This window comes from Macrobrachium nipponense, chromosome 24 (genome assembly GCF_015104395.2).
Source record: "Macrobrachium nipponense isolate FS-2020 chromosome 24, ASM1510439v2, whole genome shotgun sequence".
NCBI classification, from domain to species: Eukaryota; Metazoa; Arthropoda; class Malacostraca; order Decapoda; family Palaemonidae; genus Macrobrachium; species Macrobrachium nipponense.
In genome coordinates this window covers 63,207,717-63,224,532 of record NC_061091.1, presented here as the reverse complement: position 1 = coordinate 63,224,532, position 16,816 = coordinate 63,207,717, and the positions used below count along the sequence as shown (strand labels likewise).

The window sequence follows — 16,816 nt, the reverse complement described above, 5'->3', positions numbered from 1 at the left end:
AAGGAAGGTTAAAGGGAAGACTTCGTTTGCACTTCCTCCATCTAGACTGAAAGGGGAGAGCTGGGATCTGGTACGAAACAGGAGAAGAAGCAGGATTGAAAGCACCGTCTTCTTCTCAAGGAGATTTCGCCAATTTGGTGGACGCTCCAAGGAGGTCTTATTTGTCATCGGCTAAGGTTTCCTGGACAATGACGGAGACTGATCATCACCTCAAGGGGTTTTATTTAAGACGCTAGAGGTGTTTAACTTTTTAGATTGGTGCCTCGGGGCTTTGGATGTACAATCGAGGAGTCAAGACTCAATTTCGCTGGAAGAAGCTTTCGAGTGTATTAGCTTGTATGGATAGAGCAGTAAGGGATGGCTCTGATGAGTTAGCATCTCATTTGCTACAGGTCTGCTAAAGAAGAGAGCTCTCTATTGTAGCTTTGCGGCGAAAGCAGTTTCTCCCGCTCAGAAAGCGGAGTTATTATTCGCCCCCTTCTCACGCACCTATTTCCGCAGTCCATGATTAAGGATCTATCGGTAAACTTGCAAGAAAAAGCAACAAGGGACCTCTTGACTCATCTTCCAGACGACCTACTCCTCATCCGGCTTCTACTTCAACAGCTCCAGCACCCAAAAAGAAATTTAAGCCCTTTCGTGGAGCACCTTCCTCTAGAGGTTCTCGAGAGGAAGGGGGTCCTTCAGAGGTAAGATCTCTTCTATCAAGAAGGGAAAAAATTGACGTTTCTGCCCTTCAGGCACCTGTAGGTGCGAGATCACCTTATTTGCTCAGGCATGGAGGACGATAGGGGCGGACAACCTGGACCCTAGATGTGATCGAGAGAGGATACAAGATCCCTTTCCTCTCTGCGCCTCCTTTGAGCACGAAGCCGATAGACCTGTCGCCCGCATACCAGTCAGAGAAGCAACAGATCTTACTCGACCTTCTAGATCAAATGTTGGAAAAGAAGGCCATAGAGGAAGTCCTGATGCTGGATTCCCCAGGCTTCTACAACAGGTTATTCCTGGTTTTCGAAGCAGTCTGGGGGGATGGAGACCTGTCCTAGACGTCAGCAGACTGAAAACATTTTTTGTGTGTATATAAAGAAAGAAAATTCAGGATGGAAACTTCTCAGTCTGTGCTAGGGGGCCTTGAGCCAGGGGATTGGATGGTGTCCATTGGACCTTCAAGACGCTTATTTCCACGTCCCCGATCCATCCCCAATCAAGAAGTTCCTGAGGTTCGTCTTAAAAGGGCAGGTCTTCCATTTCAGGCTCTGTGCTTCGGTCTGAGTACGGCGCCAATGGTTTTACTTTCCATGCGGAATGTGGCGAATGGCTTCACCTATCGAAGTAAGAGTCTCGCTTACCTGGACGATGGCTATCAAGTAGCCTTCGAAGTCAAGGTGCCTGGAGGACCTTCAGACGACATTACGCTGACGAAGGCAGAGATGCTTAGAGAAAGTGTTAGCCTTCTTAGGGAAAGAAACATGCTCGGCGAAGGAATGGATGAGTCTGCTGGGAACCATTTCTTCGCTGGAGAAGTTTGTTTCCCTGGGGGAGGTTGCACTCAGGCCACTCAGTTTTTTATGGCAGAAAACTGGAAAGACAAGAATCTAGACTCGACTTTGATTATCTCAAAAGCGGTCAAGGATCATCTGAAGTGGTGGCAAGATCCGACCAAACTCTCGGAAGGGATGTCTCTCAAGCTTTGAGCCCCGACCTAGTGTTGTTCTCAGATGCCTCCTGGTGGGCTGGGGAGCAACACTAGGAAAGGAGGAAGTGTCAGGCCTCTGGAGAGGGGAACAGAGGTCCTGGCACATAAACTTAAAAGAATTGGAGGCTATTCGGTTGGCTCTTCAGTTCTTCGAAGAACGATTGGTGCGCCGAGTTGTCCAGATCACTCGGACAACACTACGGCTCTCGCTTACAAAAAAAATAAAAAAAGCAGGGGGGGACACACTCTCGATCACTGTTGTGATAGCGAGAGACATCCTTCTATGGGCGAAAGCTCGAAACATAGTGATCCTGACAAGGTTCATTTCAGGAATTCAAAATGTTCGAGCGGATCTTTTAAGCCGTCGACATCAGATGCTTCCCACAGAATGGACCCTACATCTAGAAGTTTGTCAAGAGCTATGGAAGTTTGCGGGGACGGTCCGCTAGTCGACCTCTTCGCAACCTCGAAAACGAAGAGGCTTCCGATTTATTGCTCTCCAGTTCTTCGACCCGGGAAGCAAATAGCGGTTAGATGCCATCCTATGGGACTGACGGGGATGGATGTGTAGCCCTTTCCCCCGTTCAAAACTCTTAGGAGAGTAACAAGGAAGTTTGCGGCGTCGCCAGGAGCGAGAATGACTCTGATCGCCCCCCTTTTGTTTTGGCCCTCAAGCGATTAGTTCACGGAGGTCATGTCTCTTCTGGTAGACTTCCCGAGAACCCTGCCAGAGAGAGTCGATCTTCTCACGCCCACTTTCGAGAGGTACCACGGAAACCTCTCCGCTCTGAGTTCTGACTGCGTTCAGACTATCAAGAAGTTGGCCAGACCGAGAGGTTTTTCAAGATCAGTGGCAGAGGCTATTGCCAATGCGAGAAGAGCTTCCTCTCAGCAGTTTATCAGTCGAAGTGGGCTGTCTTCAGGAGATGGTGTAGGAAGAAAGGTATTTCCCTCCTCCACGACCTCTGTGAACCAAATCGCTGAGTTTCTCCTGCATTTGAGAAAATGTGGACAAACTAGCAGTGCCCACATTAAAAGGATACTAGAGTATGCTGTCAGCTGTCTTCCGCCACAGAGGATTAGACCTGACAAATGATAAAGATCTTCACGATCTTTTGAGATCGTTTGAGACAACCAAAGTACTACAACCGAAGGTTCCATCATGGAACCTTGATGTAGTTCTAAGGTTCTTGATGTCGGCTCCCTTTGAACCTCTGCATGCTGCCTCATTGAGAAACACACTACTAGAAAGGCGATTTTCCTAACTGCTCTTGCCACGGCAAAGAGGGTTAGTGAAATTCAGGCAATTAGTAAAGATGTGGGTTTCAGAGGACACAGTGCAGTGTGCTCCTTGGATCCTAATTTCTTAGCGAAGAATGAGAACCCATCTAACCCCTGGCCAAAAAACCTTTGAAATCAAGGGGTTAACAGAGTTCATCGGACAAGAGCCAGAGAGAGTCCTGTGCCCTGTCAGGGCTCTCAAATTTTACATGCAAAAGACCAAAGATTGTCGGGGTCCTTCTGAGAACTTATGGTGTTCTGTTAAGAGACCCGACTTTCCTATGTCGAAGAATGCACTGGCATTCTTTTTATTCGGAGCACCATCAGGGAGGCCCATGCGTCCCCTGCTTGGATGGTGATATGAAGCTTTTGAAAATAAAAGCCCATGAAGTGAGAGCTGTTGCAACTTCAATGGCATTCGAAAGAATATGGCACTTAATGATATCATTAGCGCTACTTTTTGGCGAAGCAACTCTGTGTTGCTTCACATTACCTGCGGGATGTGAAGACGGCATATGAGAACTGCGAGTCGCTAGGACCATACATATCCGCAGAAATGGTGTTGGGGGCAGGGAGCAGCACAAATACTATCCTATAGAAAAGGGTAGGTGTGCTTTTTAATTTTGGTGTTGGTTTATGGTTGAAGGGTGGTTGTTTGAGGCGCTTTCCCTTTCTTTAGCCTAGAAGTTTATGGGACTAACTTCGATAGGTTAGGTCAGGTGGTGGTTTTTAGCTTCGTTGCCCTCACAGTATGGTCAATATGGTCTAGTCACATTGTGGTCACGCCCCGTTGACAGATCATCTAGAGCGCACCAACTACACAGGTCACTACCTTGTTGGCAACTCTAGTAAAGCAAAAGCAGACTTCGGTGACAGTAATCAAGAAGTCAGCTATGCTAACAGGTAAGGAATCAAGATGTCAATCATCTGCACTTGAGGTGTTTCATAAATCCTTCTATTCTGTCCCTTCCCACCTCCAATGGTGGGATTCAGCTATATATATATCTGACAGGTAAGTTTCATGAACAAAATGTTATTGTTATGATACAATAAAGTTTGTCATACTTACCTGGCAGTATATATAATTAAAGTACCCACCACCTCCCCTCAGGGGACAGTGGTATTAAAAATCGAATAGAAAATGGGGAATGATTCCTGATATCCGCCTCCAGCGGCGGAATGGGTACTAACCATCTGGCCGCCCACTGCGTGTGCCGGGAGTTTTGAAATTCTGTCGGACGTCGGAGAATACAGCTATATATATATCTGCCAGGTAAGTATGAACAAACTTTATTGTATCATAACAATAACATTTTTGGATTAATAGATGCAACTACCCTCTCTCTAGCAAAGGGAGAGAGGGACTGGCAATGAACACACCTGTTGGTTATCTTCAGCTTTATTTTCCTTGACAATAAATGTTCATCCAATCCTGTGTTCGAATCACTGATGTTACTTTCCATTTATTTGAAGGCCCGGGAGTTTGGCAGTTGAACATAACACACAGATTAGAGGCATTGGTCGCCTTTTGATCTTACATGACTAGGAAAGGTGTTCCAGGTGAGGCAAACTGATAATCAGTTCAGCCATTTGCTTAGAATCCTCCGGCAAAGGAGTAAATCTCCCATACGTAAAGGCTGAGGGTTTGTATACATGTAGGAACAAACAACAAACTTTTATATATTCAACTTCCCTGTCAGATATATACTTAGCTTTAGACTCCGTCGTCCCGACAGAAATTCAAATTTCGTGGCACACGCTACAGGTAGGTCAGGTGATCTACTGCCCTGCCGCTGGGTGGCAGGAATAGGAACCATTCCCGTTTTCTAATCAGATTTTCTCTGTCGCGGTACTGTCAACATCGTTGTTGGTACCTCCTGACTTTATTTTCGTTTTTCATTGCCATCGATCTTCTGGGCTGTCTTTTGCAGGGAAGTACTGGGTCTTTGGTTTGGCATACGCTTTTATTAACTTTTTAATGAATTTGGCTTTGAATTTTCGAAGAAAATTTTACGTGAAACTACCGAATTTTTCGGTAGACACTCACATATTTTGCAAAAAAGGGAAATATTAATATCTATTCACTAATACGTGTAAGAAGTGTTAAAATTTGATTGAGGAAGTATAAACACTCTAACTTCCTACTTAAGGAAGTCAGAAAAGCATATGACTAGAAACGCTTCCTTTAGAAGCTTTAATAAGTTTTCGTGCTAACGAGCAGTTATAGTATTAACAGTACTAGTAGTTGTTGCATCCTCATCACCTTCTTACCTCACAGAAACTACAAATTCATCTTGTGCAAATTTGAAGAATAAATGGAGGGAGCTCAAAAGTGAGCTCTGAAAAAGGTAAGAAGTGAATATAGTGTTCCCAGTGCAGTGGAGGGTGCGTCTGATCGGCTCTGTCTTGCTCCCAGGCCTAGACCTCTTCCAAGCTCCCAGGCCCAGAGGAGAAGGAATGTCGAAAGCCTTACGGAGGTTACGGAGAATCCCCACCGATCAGGCGTCCCCTCGGCAGGATCTGTAGCATCCCAGACTGCCAAGGATCACCTTTGCAAAGGCATCCTTAAAAAGTCTCTCTCTTCGTCCGATTCTTCATCTTACAGCCAAAAAGACAAAGAATGGACATGTTTGGAGTTTGGACGATCTATCGCGTTCTCTGAAAGAAGTTGGAAAACTCCCACTCTGAAAGACACTAAGAGAGCCCTGAGCACCAGCCAGGAGCGAGGTGCCAGCCAGGTGCGAGGCACCAGCCAGGAGCCAGGAGCCAACCATGAGCCCGGAGCCAACCAGGCGTGAGGCTCCAGCCAGGCGAGAAGCGCCAGCCAGGCGCGAGCCGCGTTCCAGCAGCCAGGCGCGAGGCGCCAGAGTTCCTGTCTGCTGATCCGCAATCTTCCAAGAAGTTGAAGGTGTGTCCGATCTTCCTCCTCCACCTGGGAGTGTTCCGCTTTTAAGATGAGTGATCTTCTTCAGATCTAGAAGAGCCTATTTGGCGAGAAGCGCCAGCCAGGTGAGAGGCGCCTTCCAGGCAAGATGAACTTTCCAGGCGCGAGGCACTATCCAGACAAGAAGCGCCAGCCAGGCGCGAGGCGCCAACCAGGCGTGAGGCTCCATCCAGGCGCGAGGCGCCAACCAGGCGTGAGGCTCCATCCAGGCGCGAGGCTCCATCCAGGCGCGAGGCTCCATCCAAGCGCGAGGCGCCAACCAGGCGCGAGGCGCCAGGATATCCCGAATCGCCTTATGAGAGAGAGGTCAGCCGCGAGGCTCCTCTTATTAGTTTTTAGCAGGATCAGCCTTCTCCTGGCAAAGGCGCAAGATGTCGCACAGGCGGCTGTCGGTTTTGTCAGGATGATTCTGATACTGAGAGAAGCCCTTCTCCGTTATACAGAGGACTGCTGTAACAGGCAGTTCCTCTCAGTGTGGACTCTCTCCTTCATTCATACTCTTCCCTCGTTAGACGAGGCAAGAGCTACGGGAGATTTCTTAATAAGAATCTCATCTATTCGGCGTTCAAGAATGACTGCGGAAGGAGAACATCAAGGTCCTTCCTTCCGTAAGCTCAAGATCTGAACAGGAATCCTGTCCCTTCCGCGATTTCTGTGGAAATCACGAAGACTTAACAAGTTCCTGGATTAACTTCCTTCCTTAGGGAGATAATAAACGTATTGTCAAGTAAGTGCATAACACATAATTGACAAAAAATGTATACTACCCTTTGTATCTTAATGGGTTAGTTCTCATTGACAAAGATCTCGATACATCTTATCGCGTAAGCATATAAGTTCTCTTGGACAAGATTTGGAGGAGCTCTCATTCATTGATTAGAGGCCCTTCCAGGTAATAGACGTATAGACTACGTCCTTTAAGTCTTATGTCCAAGAGAATAGGAAGCTTGAGAGATTCTCTTCGATCCTCGGTTCTCACTTGGGATCTCCTTCGGCTAATACTAATTCGTTCTATTGACGAAAAGAACGAAGATAGTAAATTTTCCATTCTCTCTCTGCTTCGGCGAGGAAAGAATGTAGTAGAGAATTTGGTGTATAAGACTACTGTATGGTCAAGTCATCTGCGCATACCGTAGTTACCTCTATGGTTGGCAACTGAATTCCCTGTATCCTTCCAGGAGTTTCCTAGGTAAGGACTACGCTTAAAGGGATTGTTACGACAACACCGACTCAGCTTCTGTATTTAACGAAGGTTGTTTTGCTAAAATATGCATTATTGAGAGCTTCCTTAGGCCCGATAATAATTTTATCATATTCCTTCATTGAATGGAGTAGCTGGCAACTCAGGAAGAATACGGCGAGACAGCGAACGGAGACTGCTGTCACTGTACACCAACACAGTACCATCTAGTTCTCAGTCATGAGCGGTCGGTTACATCTCTCTCTCCTACGGGATTGACTGGCCAACCGTATCTCTCCCCTATAATCACGGACTTAGCCTCGGATTGAGGGGATTTGTAGGCAAACATGAATAACATTGTCTGCGTTTTGCTAAGAAGCTTTAAACAGAAAGATCTCTTGCAACTTTTCAATGCTGTTTACCGCAATGTAACAGAATTATGGACGATTCTAATGAGCAGAGCACTATATTATATAATGCTCTCATGCTTACGAAAGCATAGCCTTATTAGAGAACGGAGCATGCTCAGTGAGAAGATGGATGAGTCTGATTGGAACCATTTTCTTCGTGGCAGAAGTTTGTTTCCCTGAATGGACTACATTACACCTATAAAGTTTTTCCTACCAAATAACGGAAATAACATATGAGAGGGTGCCGGGTACCATGACAGAGGTACAGATGTTCTGGCACATAGTCTAAAGAATTGCAAGCAATTTAGTGGACTTAATAATTTCTCGATATAGCGAGTTGTTAACCGAAGGGTTCAGTAGCCTCTCTGACAGCAGGCTCGGTAACGTCACGGTTCGTTCCTGATTTCGTTCTCCGTCTAACTGGACGGGGGTTCGATCCCAGGGAGGGACGAAATGACTTTTTAAATCAATTAGGCCAATTCCACAGCTCTCTCACATCTCAAGGAGCATCGAGAATCTCTTTTTTCGCCCCTGTTCACGTTAACAAGAGAGAACCTGTTTGGAACACAGACACGGAATGTAACGATCCTTAAGAGGTTCGCTGCACGATGTTGCACGTCCGTGAGAACCATCTCGATCGACGATAATAACTATTGACGTCTGTCTAATCTTAGTTGGAAAGAGAGTTGTGCCTGGGAGACGTCTTCTTCATAGATCTCTTCGCAATGTTGAAGACGAAGAGGCTTCCTGTAGAGTGCTTCCTTATTCTCGATCCAAGAGCGGTAGCAATATACGCCGTCCTTTAGTTTGAAAGGGGAATAAATATTAGTCTTTTTTCCCCCTATATAAATTCTTAACAGATGTATTAAGATAAATACTGGCGTCAGAGGGAGAGAGGATGATTCTTTTCGCCCCATTTTGGCCTTTGAGAGGCTGGATTCACAGAGGTCACGTCCTTCTTACAGCATTTTCTAAAGGCTTTCCCAAGAGTCGGTCTACTCTATCAGCCTCACTTAGAAAGGGACCTCAAAAACCTCTCCACTCTGAGTCTGTCTGCGTGCAGACTGACGAGAAGTTGACATGAATGAGAGGATTTTTCAAGGTGAATGACAAGTGTCATGGACAAGATAAAGAAGTGCTGCAGATCGTGCTGGGTTAAATGAGGAAACTGTCCTCTTCCAATACCTCTGTGACCCACATGGCGGTTTTCTTCCCTTTATGAGAGAAGAATCACCTTTGTATATATCTGCTATCAAAGAATACAGTAGCAGGCTATACTCTGTCTCTACAAAGGGATTTAGAGATAGCAGAGGACTAAGATCCTCGGGATCTTATACAATACCTCAATACGACCAAGAGTAGGACATCATGTACTTCGAGTTGGGATCTTTTTGTGACCCGCAGATTCCGTGTTCCGACAAGTTGGAACCTCTCCTCATCAAGCTTCTTTTAGAAATTTTATGAGGAAATTCATTTTTTCTCTTGGCCCTACCAACTACCAAGAGGACAAGTGAATTTTTATGTATTGGAATCTCGCATCGGATTCAATGGAGACTCGGCGATTGGTTCTTGCCAGTATAGTATGTCTGGCAAAGAACTAAAACCCTTCTAATCCTGGCTCAGAGCTTTGAAGTCAAGGGACTTTCCCAATTGATAAGGGAGGAGATAGAAGGGTCTCTTTGCCCAGGCAGGGTACGTAAGTTTTATCTTCAGCAGATGAAATGGCTTAACGTTTGCCTACAGAGTCTTTGGGGTGCGATGAGGTCTTGAAGCGCTTCCCAGAAGGTACTCAGAAGGACACGATAAGAGCCAAGAAAGCCCTGGGTTCGCCAACTTTCGGCTCGGAGTCTTCTTCGACTTCCAGGCCTCCTTCCCCTCCTTCGGGCAAGGAGAGGGAAGATTCTGCAACGAGAAACCTCCTCAACATGCAGGAATAGATCTCGTTAGCAACGGAAGTATTCACGAAGGATCCTCCTTGGAGGAAGACTCTTCTCTCTCGTCCTGTTAAGATATCCTATCGTCTACTGGATGTAACTGGCTACAAGCGCCTCCCCTCGTCCTAGGCCAGAGGCTCCAGGTAGAAGAGTTCCTTCCACCCTTCTCCAGTCTCCTGACAAACTATTGTGGTTTGTTCAGGATCCTCGGGCAACGAAGCGCCAGCCAGTTGACAAGTGCCAAACATGTGAAAAACGCCAGAGGCAGACAGCTCGGATGAGCGCATTTATTGTCCGATGTGGAGAAGGAGCGGGCCTCCAACCTGGCGCAAATGCGCCAGCGGCGAACAGATCAGACAGGTGAGAGTGTCTGATGTGGACATCGCCAGCCAGCCTCGAGACTCCAGCCAGGCTCGAAGCTCCAGCAAGTGGGAAGGAGCCAGCTAGGCGCGAGGTGCCAGAAGCACCAGCCAGGCGCCAGAAGCGCCAGCCAGGAGCCAGGCGCCAGCCAAGAGTGATGCTCCAGCCAGGCGCGAAGCACCAGCCAGGCGCCAGGCTTCATCCAGAAGAGATCCACATCAAAGAACGCCTTGGCCTTCTTTGAGACATTTGTGATCTCCAAAAGCACTTGATAAGTGCCTTGATGATTCCTTCAAACAGCTGAGAATTAAAAGCGCATGAAGTGCGAGCTTTTGCGAATTCTTGTTCTTTCCATAAGAATATGTCAATAAAGGACATGTTAGCTGTCACATACGGGAGATGCAACTCTGTGTTGACTTACCATTACCGAAGGATGTCAAGATAACCTGCGAGAGATCCTTCTCTCTTGGTTTATACGTGTCTGCGGATACGTTGCTGGGATAGGGAGCCGATACTGATCCTTAACTAGTGAGTTAAATTTTATTTAACGTCAAGTTTTTAGGGTTGTTTGAAAGGAGTTTGGGGATAACTCTTTTCAATTTAAGTACTAACCCTCGTGTTAGGATCAGGTGATCGGGATCGGGGTTGTGCTATTTAATTATGCCACTAGGCAAGGTGTGTTGTCATATAAGTGGATAAGACCCCATTGACAAATGCCATCAGGCTCTGTCGAGTAAGTGGACAAGACCCCATCGACAGACCCACAAGAACTCTTAGCCATAGGTCACATCCTCGCTGAGGCTCTTGAGGCGAAGCAGACTCCTAGGCAGTAGCCATGAAGTCTTCCGCCTAAACAAGTAGGAACCAAGGTTTTATTTATTACCTACAACATATGTTGTTTACCTGTCTATTCAGTAAATAGCTGTCTCTTACCCACCACTAATGGTGTGAATCAGCTAAGTATATATCTGACAGGGAAGTTGAATGTATAAAAATGATATTGTTATGATACAATAAAGTTTTATACATACTTACCTGGCAGATATATACGATAAATGGCCCACCCAGCCTCCCCGCAGGAGACAGGTGGAAGAGAGAAAATCTAATTAGAAAACGGGAATGGTTCCTATTCCTGCCACCCGGTAGATCACCTGACCTACCTGTAGCGTGTGCCGCGAAATTTGAATTTCTGTCGGGACGACGGAGTCTAAAGCTAAGTATATATCTGCCAGGTAAGTATGTATAAAACTTTATTGTATCATAACAATATCATTTTTAAAGTAATGTGCATCTTTCCTAACATACAAACCTGAGGTCTTTACAGAAATGGCCTGTCTCTAGCCACCCCTCATTCTGCTTCTTGTGCCAGAAGGTAAAGTGAATGTGCACTGTATGTATGGGAAGGATTCCTTGCCTTCCATTGGCAGCCAACTTCCAACAGCCACCTTGTTTTAAGTTAACCGGCTGGCTTCAGCTTGTGCTGAAAGCAAATCCATATGTAAAGACCTCAGGTTTGTATGTTAGGAGATACAAAAATACATACTTTAAAAATTTGTCATTTTAACATTAGTTATGTTGGTGGTTGTTCAGTACATTGGGGATACTACATACTTCAATAACCATTATTTACAACATGTCTTATTACTTTTGCAATTGTGATTGTGTGTGTTAGGGATACTAGAACAAGAAATTAATATTTTTCTGTTTTGTTTCAGAAACCTGTTTTCATTTAACGAAATAGTTTTAGTCTATAGTTTTGACACTTCTTAGCTATTATTTTGGTGTTCATACGGAATACTAACTCATTCTTACAGTAAGCATTTGATTTGTAAATTAAAGAAACATCATTATTAATGAACTATGAAGCTCTTGTACTTCTCCTACTGCTATGGATTGTTCGGTACTCTGCAGAGGGGCACTGGGTTCTTTTCTGTTCTCTTGCTCTCCTCTTCCATCCTGATTTTAGAACTGCTGATAAGGGTTTTCCTTCAAGGTTTCCCTTAAGTACTCCCATCTCCAGGAAAAGGGATACGGGTCCTTAACTTCCTCTTTAGGATTGAAGCTCTAGAAGGAAGAGTTGCTGTTTGTGATCGACTTTCAGTGATATTTCTCTGGAGGTTCTGTTTGGTTTCCTTCTTGACTGTTCTCTGTGACTGTCCAGAACTGAGGCACAGTTTGCTACTGCCTGATGCTCCCTTACATCCTTGGAGTTACCAGAGGTTATTGGTGGACTTGGGGGAAGAAGTGGGGTGACTACATGGGACTGATCTCCCCATTCATGAAAGGTCTCGTCCATGACATGAGATGGCTCCTCAGTCATAATTCTTTTGGTTCTAGTTAGGCAGCTCGTAATAGATAATGCATTTTCCTCGTCACTGTAAGAAGCATTTGTCTATATTCTAGTGACAGATGGCAACATGTGATTTCCAATTTATGGGATAATCTCAGGACAAGGTCAAGGGGGTGGACCTGCAAATACATGAAAATGCTGTGAAGGGAGGAGGTTATCTCAATAATGGAGTATGTATTACAGAGGCTTTTGTTTGGAAATAGTACAAGTAGGTCTGAATTATCATTTCTGATAGTGACGGTCATTAAAAGCGTCTTATAAGCGCGAGGCTCCAACCAAGGTATTGGCGCCAGTTTAGGACGCCAGTTGTGACGAGCGTAAGCGTCTTCCTCATGCGGCGAGGCGTCATTCCAGAACGGTCAAGCAGGCCAGACAACGCGGGAGGGAGGCTTCAGCCCATTACGGCCTTGGCGGACGAGAAGCGTCATCCAAGCGGGAGGCGTCAAGCCTTTATGGAAGAAGCCTAGGTGGAGAGAAGCCTAGGTGGAGGAGGAAGCCTAGGGCTGTTGGCGCCTTCCAAGAATATTAAAGCTTTGAAGAGGAAGGAATATCTATTTCCCTTTAGTCCCTCTCCTATCAGGAGTTTTGTCTCCCCCAGAGGAAAGACGTCCTGATTTGTTAGCGGAGACTCATATAGACCCCGAGTTAGAAGCAAACTCGGAGGACGAGTATCAGGGAAGAGAAGGTCTGTTGAACTATAAAGTTTTTGACAGCCTTGCTTCTAGAAGAGTATGGAAGACGACTTAACCCCTGCCAGCTCCCTCCTTCTCCGCGCTCCTCCTTCTCGAGTGCAAACGACGAAGAAGTCCTTCGTCTTTTCTTAGAAATGAAGCCCGCCATTTCGATGAAGGGGAGGGCTCTTCAGTCATTAAAACTCATGGATGAAGCGAAGAAGGAGTTGGTAAGAACGGTCTTCTGCATGCCCCCAGCGAGACTAGCTGGTAAACGAGGCATTTGGTATCAGACGGGAGAGAATATGGGCATTTCTCTTCCGTCTTCGACAGAAGTGGACTTTTCGACCTTAGTCGACGCTTCACGTAGACAAAGTTTGAACTCTGCCCGTATAACTTGGGGCATTTCAGAACTGGATCATCTCCTTAAGGGACTCTTCCATGTATTAGAGTTTTTCAACTTCTTAGATTGGTCCCTTGGGGTGATGTCCAAGAAAGCCCATGATTCTGAAGGACTCGAACCAGAAGTCCTTCTGTGTATTTTGTCTTGTATAGACAAAGCGGTACAGGATGGCTCGGTTGAGATCTCCTCTTTATTTGGAGCAGTCTTCTTAAAAGACGGACAGTCCTTTAGTGCCTTTTTGACCAAAGCGGTCCCCCTCCCACTCTCAGAGGGCAGCGCTACTGTACTCTCCATTGTCAGACTTTTTGTTCCCTTCTCAGTTAGTGAAGGACATTTCTCGTTCATTAACTGAGAAGGCGACTCAAGACCTTCTTACTCAGTCAGCAAGGAAGAAGAAACCTGCTACTGTGACGGAAAAGAAAGGTCCGATACATCAGTTCAGCCCTTTCGAGGTGGCCCGACCCTGGCCCGACCCCAGAGCTCCTGCAAGAAGGAAGGCTCCTGAGAAGAGGGTAGGTCTGCCTTTCGTCCCTTTAAAAAGGGAAAGTGATGCTTCTCTCCTCCAAGCACCAGTAGGTGCCAGGCTCCTGGGATTTGTGGAGGCCTGGGCACTTATAAACACAGACGCTTCATCTATGTCTGTATAAAGGAAGGATAATCGTATCCTTTTCCTGGACACTCCTCCCCTAACGTCAACACCGCGGGAACTAACAGCCAAGTACAAGGATCCTGTGCTGAGAGATACTCTTTGATCGTGGTGGATCAGATGTGGGACAAGAGAGCGATAGAACTAGTACTGGATCAAAACTCCCCGGGTTTTACAATCGCCTTTTTCTGGTTGCGAAAGCCTCGGGAGGCTGGAGACCAGTACTAGACGTCAGCTCTCTGACAAAAATTTGTTCAGAAGGAGAAGTTCTCGATGGAGACTTCTGCCTCAGTTCTTGCGTCATTGCGACAAGGAGATTGGATGGTGTCTCTGGATCTCCAGGACGCCTATTTTCACGTCCCGATCCACCCTTCATCGAAGAAGTACCTCCGTTTCATGACGGGGGGAAGGATCTTTCAGTTCAGAGCCTTGTGTTTCGGCCTTTCCACAGCTCCTCAGGTCTTCACAAGCCTGATGAAGAATGTGGCGAGGTTTCTTCACCTCAAAGGAGTAAATATCTCTCTGTATCTGGACGACTGGCTCATCAGGGCCAGATCAGAGAGACAGTGCTTGGAGGACCTTACGTTGACTTTAAACCTGATCAGATCGTTGGGATTACTCATAAACCTCGAGAAGTCGCAGCTGACCCCCAGACAGAACTTAGTCTATCTGGGATTCAGATGGATTCTCGGGGTTTTCGAGTATTTCCTTCGCAAGAGAGAATCGCAAAAGGTTTGCAGAAAGTCTCTCTCTTCTTAGGGAAGGAACAGACGTCGGCGAGGGAATGGCTGAGCCTTCTAGGGACCCTTTCCTCGCTCGAACAGTTCTTCCCGCTAGGAAGACTTCATTTACGTCCGCTTCAATTCTTCCTCAAGAGGTCTTGGAGTTGGAAGACCGGACATCTTTCAGACGCCTTTCCCATTCCAGTGGAGATAAGACTGCACTTGGAATGGTGGTTGCCCCCTCTGAAAGAGAACAAAGGAATCTCTCTAAAAATCCAGAACCCAGACCTAGTTGTTGTGCTCCGCACGTCGGAGAAAGGTTGGGGTCACAACATTAGGCTCGAAGGAGGTGTCAGGCACCTGGGAAACAGCACAGGTGTCTTGGCACATAAACTGCAAAGAGCTCTTCGCCGTACACCTGGCTTTGAAGAGTCTAGAACCTCTTGTTTCGAACAAAGTAGTTCAAGTAAATGTGGACAACACCACAGCACTTGCCTACATTCGAAAACAAGGAGGGACTCACTCCTCGTTCCTTTACGAACTTACAAAAGATCTTTTACTTTGGACGTCTCAGAGGAACATCTCCCTTCTTACAAGGTTCGTTCAGGGAGAAAGGAATGTGAGGGCGGACAGGCTCAGCAGGAGGAACCAGGTCCTTCACACAGAGTGGACCCTACACGAAGAGGTGTGTCAAGATCTCTGGTCTCTGTGGGGGACTCCTCATGTGGATCTCTTTTGCCACGTTCATCTCCAAAAGGCTGGCAGTCTTTTTGCTCGGTCGTGGAAGACCCCAGAGCTCTGAGGGTAGACGCCTTCCTGCTGGACTGGTATCACGTAGCACTCTACTCTTTTCCTCCATTCAAAAATCCTGGGACTAGTGCTGAAAAGTTGGGGCTTCAAAGGGGACGAGGATGACATTGAATAGCCCCCTTTTGGCCGGCTCAAGACTGGTTCACGGAGGTGGTGGTGGATCGTAGACTTTCCCAGATCCCTACCAAGAAGGATGGATCTTCTCAAACAGCCACACTTCCAGAGGTATCATCAAAACCTCCCCGCTCTCGCTCTGACTGCCTTTCGACTATCGAAAGACTCGTCAGAGCGAGAGGGTTTTCTTGCAAAGTTGCAAGTGCGATCGCGAGAGCCCGCAGAACCTCCACTAGACAGTATAATCAGTCCAAGTGGGAGGTTTTTTAGAAGGTGGTGGAGAACTAAGAAGTTGTCCTCCTCCACTACCTCTGTAGCTAAATTGCGGATTTCCTTCTATTCCTGAGAGAAGAATCTCATCTAGCTGTATCCACAATAAAGGGGGATACAGAAGTATGCTTTCGGCAGTCTTCAGGAATAGAGGATTAGATCTGCAGATAACAAGGATCTCCACGATCTCATAAGGTCCTTTGAGACGTCAAAGTCTAAGGAACCGGTCCCTCCTAACTGGAACCTAGACGTGGTTCTCAAGTTCCTATCATCCGAAAGGTTCGAACCTCCTCATCTGGCATCGTTTAGAGACATCACCAGGAAATGCCTATTCCTATTATCTTTAGCTACGGCAAAGAGAATTAGTGAATTACATGCTCTGCAGGATAAAGTAGGATTCAACGGAAGACTCAGCTATTTGCTCGTTTAAGGAAGACCCTGTTTTAGCTAAAAACGAGATCCCACGAATCCCTGGCCTAAGTCATTCGAAGTCAAAAGCTTATCGAGTCTCGTAGGCAGAGAAGCAGAGAGGTCTCTATGTCCTGTAAGAGCTCTGAAATTCTACCTTCAGAGAAAGCACCAGATGGGAGGCTCTAGACAAGGTCTTTGGTGCGCGGTAAAAGACCCCACAAGACTGATGTCCAAGAATGCTCTTGCATTCTTTGTGAGAAAACGTCATTACGACGCGCATAAGATCTGTCCTGACGAAGAGTTCCGACTGTTAAGAGTGAAAGCTCATGAAGTGAGAGCAGTAGCGACGTCTCTCTCGTTTCATAAGAATATGTCGCTTAAAAACATCATGGATACGACATTTTGGAGATGCAACTCAGTATTTGCATCTCATTACTTGAAAGACGTTCGTGTGACCTATGAGAAATGTTTTTCTCTGGGTCCTTTCGTATCGGCGGATAGGATCCTGGGTATGGGAGCCGACACCAATCCTTAAGTATATACTACTTACCTTCTTTTTGGATATGTTCTGGAGTCTCTTCTAACAAAAAGGACTTGGTGCTGCACGGCGG

The 16,816-nt window shown here is 46.3% G+C and overlaps 1 protein-coding gene across 1 annotated transcript in view; it reads left to right on the top strand.

The window, feature by feature from the left end:
* The window catches only part of LOC135205679 (glucocorticoid-induced transcript 1 protein-like), a 379,652-nt gene that overhangs the window by 89,886 nt on the left and 272,950 nt on the right, over positions 1–16,816 (top strand). The gene's annotated exons all lie outside the window — the stretch shown is intronic.